Here is a 13,388-nt window from a genome sequence, read left to right as displayed (position 1 = left end):
AATGTCCCCCATGCAATATGGCTGACTTGGAAGTCACCTATAGGACATGGCCACCAGCACAATGTCCCCCATGCAATATGGCTGACTTGGAAGTCACCTATACAATACAACCAGCACAATGTCCCCCATGCAATATGGCTGACTTGGAAGTCACCTATACAATACAACCAGCACAATGTCCCCCATGCAATATGGCTGATTTGGAATTCACCTATACAACACAACCAGCACAATGTCCCCCATGCAATATGGCTGACTTGGAAGTCACCTATACAAGACAACCAGCACAATGTCCCAAATGCAATATGGCTGACTTGGAAGTTACCTATAGAACATGGCCACCAGCACAATGTCCCCCATGCAATATGGCTGACTTGGAAGTCACCTATACAACATGGCAACCAGCACAATGTCCCCCATGCAATATGGCTGACTTGGAAGTCACCTATACAATACAACCAGCACAATGTCCCCCAAGCAATATGGCTGACTTGGAATTCACCTATACAACATGGCAACCAGCACAATGTCCCCCATGCAATATGGCTGACTTGGAAGTCACCTATACAACACAACCAGCACAATGTCCCCCAAGCAATATGGCTCACTTGGAAGTCACCTATACAACATGGCAACCAGCACAATGTCCCCCATGCAATATGGCTGACTTGGAAGTCACCTATACAACATGGCAACCAGCACAATGTCCCCCATGCAATATGGCTGACTTGGAAGTCACCTATACAAGACAACCAGCACAATGTCCCCCATGCAATATGGCTGACTTGGAAGTCACCTATAGAACATGGCCACCAGCACAATGTCGCCCATGCAATATGGCTGACTTGGAAGTCACCTATACAACATGGCAACCAGCACAATGTCCCCCATGCAATATGGCTGACTTGGAAGTCACCTATACAATACAACCAGCACAATGTCCCCCAAGCAATATGGCTGACTTGGAAGTCACCTATACAAGACAACCAGCACAATGTCCCCCATGCAATATGGCTGACTTGGAAGTCACCTATAGGACATGGCCACCAGCACAATGTCCCCCATGCAATATGGCTGACTTGGAAGTCACCTATACAATACAACCAGCACAATGTCCCCCATGCAATATGGCTGACTTGGAAGTCACCTATACAATACAACCAGCACAATGTCCCCCATGCAATATGGCTGATTTGGAAGTCACCTATACAACACAACCAGCACAATGTCCCCCATGCAATATGGCTGACTTGGAAGTCACCTATACAAGACAACCAGCACAATGTCCCAAATGCAATATGGCTGACTTGGAAGTTACCTATAGAACATGGCCACCAGCACAATGTCCCCCATGCAATATGGCTGACTTGGAAGTCACCTATACAACATGGCAACCAGCACAATGTCCCCCATGCAATATGGCTGACTTGGAAGTCACCTATACAATACAACCAGCACAATGTCCCCCAAGCAATATGGCTGACTTGGAATTCACCTATACAAGACAACCAGCACAATGTCCCCCATGCAATATGGCTGACTTGGAAGTCACCTATAGGACATGGCCACCAGCACAATGTCCCCCATGCAATATGGCTGACTTAGAAGTCACCTATACAATACAACCAGCACAATGTCCCCCATGCAATATGGCTGATTTGGAAGTCACCTATACAACACAACCAGCACAATGTCCCCCATGCAATATGGCTGACTTGGAAGTCACCTATACAAGACAACCAGCACAATGTCCCCCATGCAATATGGCTGACTTGGAAGTCACCTATAGAACATGGCCACCAGCACAATGTCCCCCATGCAATATGGCTGACTTGGAAGTCACCTATACAACATGGCAACCAGCACAATGTCCCCCAAGCAATATGGCTGACTTGGAAGTCACCTATACAACCTGGCAACCAGCACAATGTCCCCCAAGCAATATGGCTGACTTGGAAGTCACCTATAGAACATGGCAACCAGCACAATGTCCCCCAGCAATATGGCTGACTTAAAAGTCACCTATACAAGACAACCAGCACAATTTCCCCCATGCAATATGGCTGACTTGGAAGTCACCTATAGGACATGGCAACCAGCACAATGTCCCCCATGCAATATGGCTGACTTGTAAGTCACCTATACAACATGGCAACCAGCACAATGTCCCCCATGCAATATGGCTGACTTGGAAGTCACCTATACAACATGGCAACCAGCACAATGTCCCCCATGCAATATGGCTGACTTGGAAGTCACCTTTACAAAATGGCCACCAGCACAATGACCCCCATGCAATATGGCTGACTTGGAAGTCACCTATACAATACAACCAGCACAATGTCCCCCATGCAACACGGCTGACTTGGAAGTCACCTATACAAGACAACCAGCACAATGTCCCCCATGCAATATGGCTGACTTGGATGTCACCTATACAACACAACCAGCACAATGTCCCCCAAGCAATATGGCTCACTTGGAAGTCACCTATACAACATGGCAACCAGCACAATGTCCCCCATGCAATATGGCTGACTTGGAAGTCACCTATAGGACATGGCAACCAGCACAATGTCCCCCATGCAATATGGCTGACTTGGAAGTCACCTATAGAACATGGCCACCAGCACAATGTCCCCCAAGCAATATGGCTCACTTGGAAGGCACCTATACAATACAAACAGCACAATGTCCCCCATGCAATATGGCTGACTTGGAAGTCACCTATACAATACAACCAGCACAATGTCCCCCATGCAATATGGCTGACTTGGAAGTCACCTATACAACACAACCAGCACAATGTCCCCCATGCAAAATGGCTGACTTGGAAGTCACCTATACAACACAACCAGCACAATGTCCCCCCTGCAATATGGCTCACTTGGAAGTCACCTATACAACATGGCATCCAGCACAATGTCCCCCAAGCAATCTGGCTGACTTGGAAGTCACCTATACAACATGGCAACCAGCATAATGTCCCCCATGCAATATGGCTGACTTGGAAGTCACCTATACAACATGGCAACCAGCACAATGTCCCCCATGCAATATGGCTGACTTGGAAGTCACCTATACAAGAAACCAGCACAATGTCCCCCATGCAATGTGGCTGACTTGAAAGTCACCTATAGAACATGGCCACCAGCACAATGTCCCCCATGCAATATGGCTGACTTGGAAGTCACCTATACAACATGGCAACCAGCACAATGTCCCCCAAGCAATATGGCTCACTTGGAAGTCACCTATAGAACATGGCAACCAGCACAATGTCCCCTAAGCAATATGGCTGACTTGGAAGTCACCTATACAACATGGCAACCAGCACAATGTCCCCCATGCAATATGGCTGACTTGGAAGTCACCTATAGAACATGGCCACCAGCACAATGTCCCCCATGCAACACGGCTGACTTGGAAGTCACCTATACAAGACAACCAGCACAATGTCCCCCATGCAATATGGCTGACTTGGAAGTCACCTATACAACACAACCAGCACAATGTCCCCCAAGCAATATGGCTCACTTGGAAGTCACCTATACAACATGGCAACCAGCACAATGTCCCCCATGCAATATGGCTGACTTGGAAGTCACCTATACAACATGGCAACCAGCACAATGTCCCCCATGCAATATGGCTGACTTGGAAGTCACCTATACAAGACAACCAGCACAATGTCCCCCATGCAATATGGCTGACTTGGAAGTCACCTATAGGACATGGCAACCAGCACAATGTCCCCCAAGCAATATGGCTGACTTGGAAGTCACCTATACAAGGCAACCAGCACAATGTCCCAAATGCAATATGGCTGACTTGGAAGTCACCTATAGAACATGGCCACCAGCACAATGTCCCCCATGCAATATGGCTGACTTGGAAGTCACCTATACAACATGGCAACCAGCACAATGTCCCCCATGCAATATGGTTGACTTGGAAGTCACCTATACAATACAACCAGCACAATGTCCCCCAAGCAATATGGCTGACTTGGAAGATACCTATACAAGACAACCAGCACAATGTCCCCCATGCAATATGGCTGACTTGGAAGTCACCTATAGGACATGGCCACCAGCACAATGTCCCCCATGCAATATGGCTGACTTGGAAGTCACCTATACAATACAACCAGCACAATGTCCCCCATGCAATATGGCTGACTTGGAAGTCAGCTATACAATACAACCAGCACAATGTCCCCCATGCAATATGGCTGATTTGGAAGTCACCTATACAACACAACCAGCACAATGTCCCCCATGCAATATGGCTGACTTGGAAGTCACCTATACAAGACAACCAGCACAATGTCCCAAATGCAATATGGCTGACTTGGAAGTCACCTATAGAACATGGCCACCACCACAATGTCCCCCATGCAATATGGCTGACTTGGAAGTCACCTATACAACATGGCAACCAGCACAATGTCCCCCATGCAATATGGCTGACTTGGAAGTCACCTATACAATACAACCAGCACAATGTCCCCCAAGCAATATGGCTGACTTGGAAGTCACCTATACAAGACAACCAGCACAATGTCCCCCATGCAATATGGCTGACTTGGAAGTCACCTATAGGACATGGCCACCAGCACAATGTCCCCCATGCAATATGGCTGACTTGGAAGTCACCTATACAATACAACCAGCACAATGTCCCCCATGCAATATGGCTGATTTGGAAGTCACCTATACAACACAACCAGCACAATGTCCCCCATGCAATATGGCTGCCTTGGAAGTCACCTATACAAGACAACCAGCACAATGTCCCCCATGCAATATGGCTGACTTGCAAGTCACCTATAGAACATGGCCACCAGCACAATGTCCCCCATGCAATATGGCTGACTTGGAAGTCACCTATACAACATGGCAACCAGCACAATGTCCCCCAAGCAATATGGCTGACTTGGAAGTCACCTATACAACATGGCAACCAGCACAATGTCCCCCAAGCAATATGGCTGACTTGGAAGTCACCTATAGAACATGGCCACCAGCACAATGTCCCCCATGCAACACGGCTGACTTGGAAGTCACCTATACAAGACAACCAGCACAATGTCCCCCATGCAATATGGCTGACTTGGAAGTCACCTATACAACACAACCAGCACAATGTCCCCCAAGCAATATGGCTCACTTGGAAGTCACCTATACAACATGGCAACCAGCACAATGTCCCCCATGCAATATGGCTGACTTGGAAGTCACCTATACAACATGGCAACCAGCACAATGTCCCCCATGCAATATGGCTGACTTGGAAGTCACCTATACAAGACAACCAGCACAATGTCCCCCATGCAATATGGCTGACTTGGAAGTCACCTATAGGACATGGCAACCAGCAGAATGTCCCCCAAGCAATATGGCTGACTTGGAAGTCACCTATACAAGGCAACCAGCACAATGTCCCAAATGCAATATGGCTGACTTGGAAGTCACCTATAGAACATGGCCACCAGCACAATGTCCCCCATGCAATATGGCTGACTTGGAAGTCACCTATACAACATGGCAACCAGCACAATGTCCCCCATGCAATATGGTTGACTTGGAAGTCACCTATACAATACAACCAGCACAATGTCCCCCAAGCAATATGGCTGACTTGGAAGTCACCTATACAAGACAACCAGCACAATGTCCCCCATGCAATATGGCTGACTTGGAAGTCACCTATAGGACATGGCCACCAGCACAATGTCCCCCATGCAATATGGCTGACTTGGAAGTCACCTATACAATACAACCAGCACAATGTCCCCCATGCAATATGGCTGACTTGGAAGTCACCTATACAATACAACCAGCACAATGTCCCCCATGCAATATGGCTGACTTGGAAGTCACCTATAGAACATGGCCACCAGCACAATGTCCCCCAAGCAATATGGCTGACTTGGAAGACACCTATACAACATGGCAACCAGCACAATGTCCCCCATGCAATATGGCTGACTTGGAAGTCACCTATAGAACATGGCCACCAGCACAATGTCCCCCATGCAAGACGGCTGACTTGGAAGTCACCTATACAATACAACCAGAACAATGTCCCCCATGCAATATGGCTGATTTGGAAGTCACCTATACAACACAACCAGCACAATGTCCCCCATGCAATATGGCTGACTTGGAAGTCACCTATACAAGACAACCAGCACAATGTCCCCCATGCAATATGGCTGACTTGGAAGTCACCTATAGAACATGGCCACCAGCACAATGTCCCCCATGCAATATGGCTGATTTGGAAGTCACCTATACAACACGGCAACCAGCACAATGTCCCCCAAGCAATATGGCTGACTTGGAAGTCACCTATACAACATGGCAACCAGCACAATGTCCCCCAAGCAATATGGCTGACTTGGAAGTCACCTATAGAACATGGCCACCAGCACAATGTCCCCCATGCAATATGGCTGACTTGGAAGTCACCTATACAACATGGCAACCAGCACAATGTCCCCCATGCAATATGGCTGACTTGGAAGTCACCTATACAATACAACCAGCACAATGTCCCCCAAGCAATATGACTGACTTGGAAGTCACCTATACAAGACAACCAGCACAATGTCCCCCAAGCAATATGGCTGACTTGGAAGTCACCTATAGGACATGGCCACCAGCACAATGTCCCCCATGCAATATGGCTGACTTGGAAGTCACCTATACAATACAACCAGCACAATGTCCCCCATGCAATATGGCTGACTTGGAAGTCACCTATACAATACAACCAGCACAATGTCCCCCATGCAATATGGCTGATTTGGAAGTCACCTATACAACACAACCAGCACAATGTCCCCCATGCAATATGGCTGACTTGGAAGTCACCTATACAAGACAACTAGCACAATGTCCCAAATGCAATATGGCTGACTTGGAAGTCACCTATAGAACATGGCCACCAGCACAATGTCCCCCATGCAATATGGCTGACTTGGAAGTCACCTATACAACATGGCAACCAGCACAATGTCCCCCATGCAATATGGCTGACTTGGAAGTCACCTATACAATACAACCAGCACAATGTCCCCCAAGCAATATGGCTGACTTGGAAGTCACCTATACAAGACAACCAGCACAATGTCCCCCATGCAATATGGCTGACTTGGAAGTCACCTATACAACATGGCAACCAGCACAATGTCCCCCATGCAATATGGCTGACTTGGAAGTCACCTATACAAGACAACCAGCACAATGTCCCCCATGCAATATGGCTGACTTGGAAGTCACCTATAGGACATGGCAACCAGCAGAATGTCCCCCAAGCAATATGGCTGACTTGGAAGTCACCTATACAAGGCAACCAGCACAATGTCCCAAATGCAATATGGCTGACTTGGAAGTCACCTATAGAACATGGCCACCAGCACAATGTCCCCCATGCAATATGGCTGACTTGGAAGTCACCTATACAAGACAACCAGCACAATGTCCCCCATGCAATATGGCTGACTTGGAAGTCACCTATAGGACATGGCAACCAGCAGAATGTCCCCCAAGCAATATGGCTGACTTGGAAGTCACCTATACAAGGCAACCAGCACAATGTCCCAAATGCAATATGGCTGACTTGGAAGTCACCTATAGAACATGGCCACCAGCACAATGTCCCCCATGCAATATGGCTGACTTGGAAGTCACCTATACAACATGGCAACCAGCACAATGTCCCCCATGCAATATGGTTGACTTGGAAGTCACCTATACAATACAACCAGCACAATGTCCCCCAAGCAATATGGCTGACTTGGAAGTCACCTATACAAGACAACCAGCACAATGTCCCCCATGCAATATGGCTGACTTGGAAGTCACCTATAGGACATGGCCACCAGCACAATGTCCCCCATGCAATATGGCTGACTTGGAAGTCACCTATACAATACAACCAGCACAATGTCCCCCATGCAATATGGCTGACTTGGAAGTCACCTATACAATACAACCAGCACAATGTCCCCCATGCAATATGGCTGACTTGGAAGTCACCTATAGAACATGGCCACCAGCACAATGTCCCCCAAGCAATATGGCTGACTTGGAAGACACCTATACAACATGGCAACCAGCACAATGTCCCCCATGCAATATGGCTGACTTGGAAGTCACCTATAGAACATGGCCACCAGCACAATGTCCCCCATGCAAGACGGCTGACTTGGAAGTCACCTATACAAGACAACCAGCACAATGTCCCCCATGCAATATGGCTGACTTGGAAGTCACCTATACAATACAACCAGCACAATGTCCCCCAAGCAATATGGCTGACTTTGAAGTCACCTATACAAGACAACCAGCACAATGTCCCCCAAGCAATATGGCTGACTTGGAAGTCACCTATACAACATGGCAACCAGCACAATGTCCCCCATGCAATATGGCTGACTTGGAAGTCACCTATACAACATGGCAACCAGCACAATGTACCCCATGCAATATGGCTGACTTGGAAGTCACCTATACAAGAAACCAGCACAATGTCCCCCATGCAATATGGCTGACTTGGAAGTCACCTATACAACACAACCAGCACAATGTCCCCCAAGCAATATGGCTCACTTGGAAGTCACCTATACAACATGGCAACCAGCACAATGTCCCCCATGCAATATGGCTGACTTGGAAGTCACCTATACAACATGGCAACCAGCACAATGTCCCCCATGCAATATGGCTGACTTGGAAGTCACCTATACAAGACAACCAGCACAATGTCCCCCATGCAATATGGCTGACTTGGAAGTCACCTATAGAACATGGCCACCAGCACAATGTCGCCCATGCAATATGGCTGACTTGGAAGTCACCTATACAACATGGCAACCAGCACAATGTCCCCCATGCAATATGGCTGACTTGGAAGTCACCTATACAATACAACCAGCACAATGTCCCCCAAGCAATATGGCTGACTTGGAAGTCACCTATACAAGACAACCAGCACAATGTCCCCCATGCAATATGGCTGACTTGGAAGTCACCTATAGGACATGGCCACCAGCACAATGTCCCCCATGCAATATGGCTGACTTGGAAGTCACCTATACAATACAACCAGCACAATGTCCCCCATGCAATATGGCTGACTTGGAAGTCACCTATACAATACAACCAGCACAATGTCCCCCATGCAATATGGCTGATTTGGAATTCACCTATACAACACAACCAGCACAATGTCCCCCATGCAATATGGCTGACTTGGAAGTCACCTATACAAGACAACCAGCACAATGTCCCAAATGCAATATGGCTGACTTGGAAGTTACCTATAGAACATGGCCACCAGCACAATGTCCCCCATGCAATATGGCTGACTTGGAAGTCACCTATACAACATGGCAACCAGCACAATGTCCCCCATGCAATATGGCTGACTTGGAAGTCACCTATACAATACAACCAGCACAATGTCCCCCAAGCAATATGGCTGACTTGGAATTCACCTATACAACATGGCAACCAGCACAATGTCCCCCATGCAATATGGCTGACTTGGAAGTCACCTATACAACACAACCAGCACAATGTCCCCCAAGCAATATGGCTCACTTGGAAGTCACCTATACAACATGGCAACCAGCACAATGTCCCCCATGCAATATGGCTGACTTGGAAGTCACCTATACAACATGGCAACCAGCACAATGTCCCCCATGCAATATGGCTGACTTGGAAGTCACCTATACAAGACAACCAGCACAATGTCCCCCATGCAATATGGCTGACTTGGAAGTCACCTATAGAACATGGCCACCAGCACAATGTCGCCCATGCAATATGGCTGACTTGGAAGTCACCTATACAACATGGCAACCAGCACAATGTCCCCCATGCAATATGGCTGACTTGGAAGTCACCTATACAATACAACCAGCACAATGTCCCCCAAGCAATATGGCTGACTTGGAAGTCACCTATACAAGACAACCAGCACAATGTCCCCCATGCAATATGGCTGACTTGGAAGTCACCTATAGGACATGGCCACCAGCACAATGTCCCCCATGCAATATGGCTGACTTGGAAGTCACCTATACAATACAACCAGCACAATGTCCCCCATGCAATATGGCTGACTTGGAAGTCACCTATACAATACAACCAGCACAATGTCCCCCATGCAATATGGCTGATTTGGAAGTCACCTATACAACACAACCAGCACAATGTCCCCCATGCAATATGGCTGACTTGGAAGTCACCTATACAAGACAACCAGCACAATGTCCCAAATGCAATATGGCTGACTTGGAAGTTACCTATAGAACATGGCCACCAGCACAATGTCCCCCATGCAATATGGCTGACTTGGAAGTCACCTATACAACATGGCAACCAGCACAATGTCCCCCATGCAATATGGCTGACTTGGAAGTCACCTATACAATACAACCAGCACAATGTCCCCCAAGCAATATGGCTGACTTGGAATTCACCTATACAAGACAACCAGCACAATGTCCCCCATGCAATATGGCTGACTTGGAAGTCACCTATAGGACATGGCCACCAGCACAATGTCCCCCATGCAATATGGCTGACTTAGAAGTCACCTATACAATACAACCAGCACAATGTCCCCCATGCAATATGGCTGATTTGGAAGTCACCTATACAACACAACCAGCACAATGTCCCCCATGCAATATGGCTGACTTGGAAGTCACCTATACAAGACAACCAGCACAATGTCCCCCATGCAATATGGCTGACTTGGAAGTCACCTATAGAACATGGCCACCAGCACAATGTCCCCCATGCAATATGGCTGACTTGGAAGTCACCTATACAACATGGCAACCAGCACAATGTCCCCCAAGCAATATGGCTGACTTGGAAGTCACCTATACAACCTGGCAACCAGCACAATGTCCCCCAAGCAATATGGCTGACTTGGAAGTCACCTATAGAACATGGCAACCAGCACAATGTCCCCCAGCAATATGGCTGACTTAAAAGTCACCTATACAAGACAACCAGCACAATTTCCCCCATGCAATATGGCTGACTTGGAAGTCACCTATAGGACATGGCAACCAGCACAATGTCCCCCATGCAATATGGCTGACTTGTAAGTCACCTATACAACATGGCAACCAGCACAATGTCCCCCATGCAATATGGCTGACTTGGAAGTCACCTATACAACATGGCAACCAGCACAATGTCCCCCATGCAATATGGCTGACTTGGAAGTCACCTTTACAAAATGGCCACCAGCACAATGACCCCCATGCAATATGGCTGACTTGGAAGTCACCTATACAATACAACCAGCACAATGTCCCCCATGCAACACGGCTGACTTGGAAGTCACCTATACAAGACAACCAGCACAATGTCCCCCATGCAATATGGCTGACTTGGATGTCACCTATACAACACAACCAGCACAATGTCCCCCAAGCAATATGGCTCACTTGGAAGTCACCTATACAACATGGCAACCAGCACAATGTCCCCCATGCAATATGGCTGACTTGGAAGTCACCTATAGGACATGGCAACCAGCACAATGTCCCCCATGCAATATGGCTGACTTGGAAGTCACCTATAGAACATGGCCACCAGCACAATGTCCCCCAAGCAATATGGCTCACTTGGAAGGCACCTATACAATACAAACAGCACAATGTCCCCCATGCAATATGGCTGACTTGGAAGTCACCTATACAATACAACCAGCACAATGTCCCCCATGCAATATGGCTGACTTGGAAGTCACCTATACAACACAACCAGCACAATGTCCCCCATGCAAAATGGCTGACTTGGAAGTCACCTATACAACACAACCAGCACAATGTCCCCCCTGCAATATGGCTCACTTGGAAGTCACCTATACAACATGGCATCCAGCACAATGTCCCCCAAGCAATCTGGCTGACTTGGAAGTCACCTATACAACATGGCAACCAGCATAATGTCCCCCATGCAATATGGCTGACTTGGAAGTCACCTATACAACATGGCAACCAGCACAATGTCCCCCATGCAATATGGCTGACTTGGAAGTCACCTATACAAGAAACCAGCACAATGTCCCCCATGCAATGTGGCTGACTTGAAAGTCACCTATAGAACATGGCCACCAGCACAATGTCCCCCATGCAATATGGCTGACTTGGAAGTCACCTATACAACATGGCAACCAGCACAATGTCCCCCAAGCAATATGGCTCACTTGGAAGTCACCTATAGAACATGGCAACCAGCACAATGTCCCCTAAGCAATATGGCTGACTTGGAAGTCACCTATACAACATGGCAACCAGCACAATGTCCCCCATGCAATATGGCTGACTTGGAAGTCACCTATAGAACATGGCCACCAGCACAATGTCCCCCATGCAACACGGCTGACTTGGAAGTCACCTATACAAGACAACCAGCACAATGTCCCCCATGCAATATGGCTGACTTGGAAGTCACCTATACAACACAACCAGCACAATGTCCCCCAAGCAATATGGCTCACTTGGAAGTCACCTATACAACATGGCAACCAGCACAATGTCCCCCATGCAATATGGCTGACTTGGAAGTCACCTATACAACATGGCAACCAGCACAATGTCCCCCATGCAATATGGCTGACTTGGAAGTCACCTATACAAGACAACCAGCACAATGTCCCCCATGCAATATGGCTGACTTGGAAGTCACCTATAGGACATGGCAACCAGCACAATGTCCCCCAAGCAATATGGCTGACTTGGAAGTCACCTATACAAGGCAACCAGCACAATGTCCCAAATGCAATATGGCTGACTTGGAAGTCACCTATAGAACATGGCCACCAGCACAATGTCCCCCATGCAATATGGCTGACTTGGAAGTCACCTATACAACATGGCAACCAGCACAATGTCCCCCATGCAATATGGTTGACTTGGAAGTCACCTATACAATACAACCAGCACAATGTCCCCCAAGCAATATGGCTGACTTGGAAGATACCTATACAAGACAACCAGCACAATGTCCCCCATGCAATATGGCTGACTTGGAAGTCACCTATAGGACATGGCCACCAGCACAATGTCCCCCATGCAATATGGCTGACTTGGAAGTCACCTATACAATACAACCAGCACAATGTCCCCCATGCAATATGGCTGACTTGGAAGTCAGCTATACAATACAACCAGCACAATGTCCCCCATGCAATATGGCTGATTTGGAAGTCACCTATACAACACAACCAGCACAATGTCCCCCATGCAATATGGCTGACTTGGAAGTCACCTATACAAGACAACCAGCACAATGTCCCAAATGCAATATGGCTGACTTGGAAGTCACCTATAGAACATGGCCACC

Source organism: Petromyzon marinus, unplaced genomic scaffold (genome assembly GCF_048934315.1).
Source record: "Petromyzon marinus isolate PM22_M1 ecotype Great Lakes invasive population unplaced genomic scaffold, UKy_Petmar_22M1.pri1.0 PM_G_Scaffold_1, whole genome shotgun sequence".
Classification (NCBI taxonomy): domain Eukaryota; kingdom Metazoa; phylum Chordata; class Hyperoartia; order Petromyzontiformes; family Petromyzontidae; genus Petromyzon; species Petromyzon marinus.
This window is presented reverse-complemented; position numbering follows the sequence as displayed.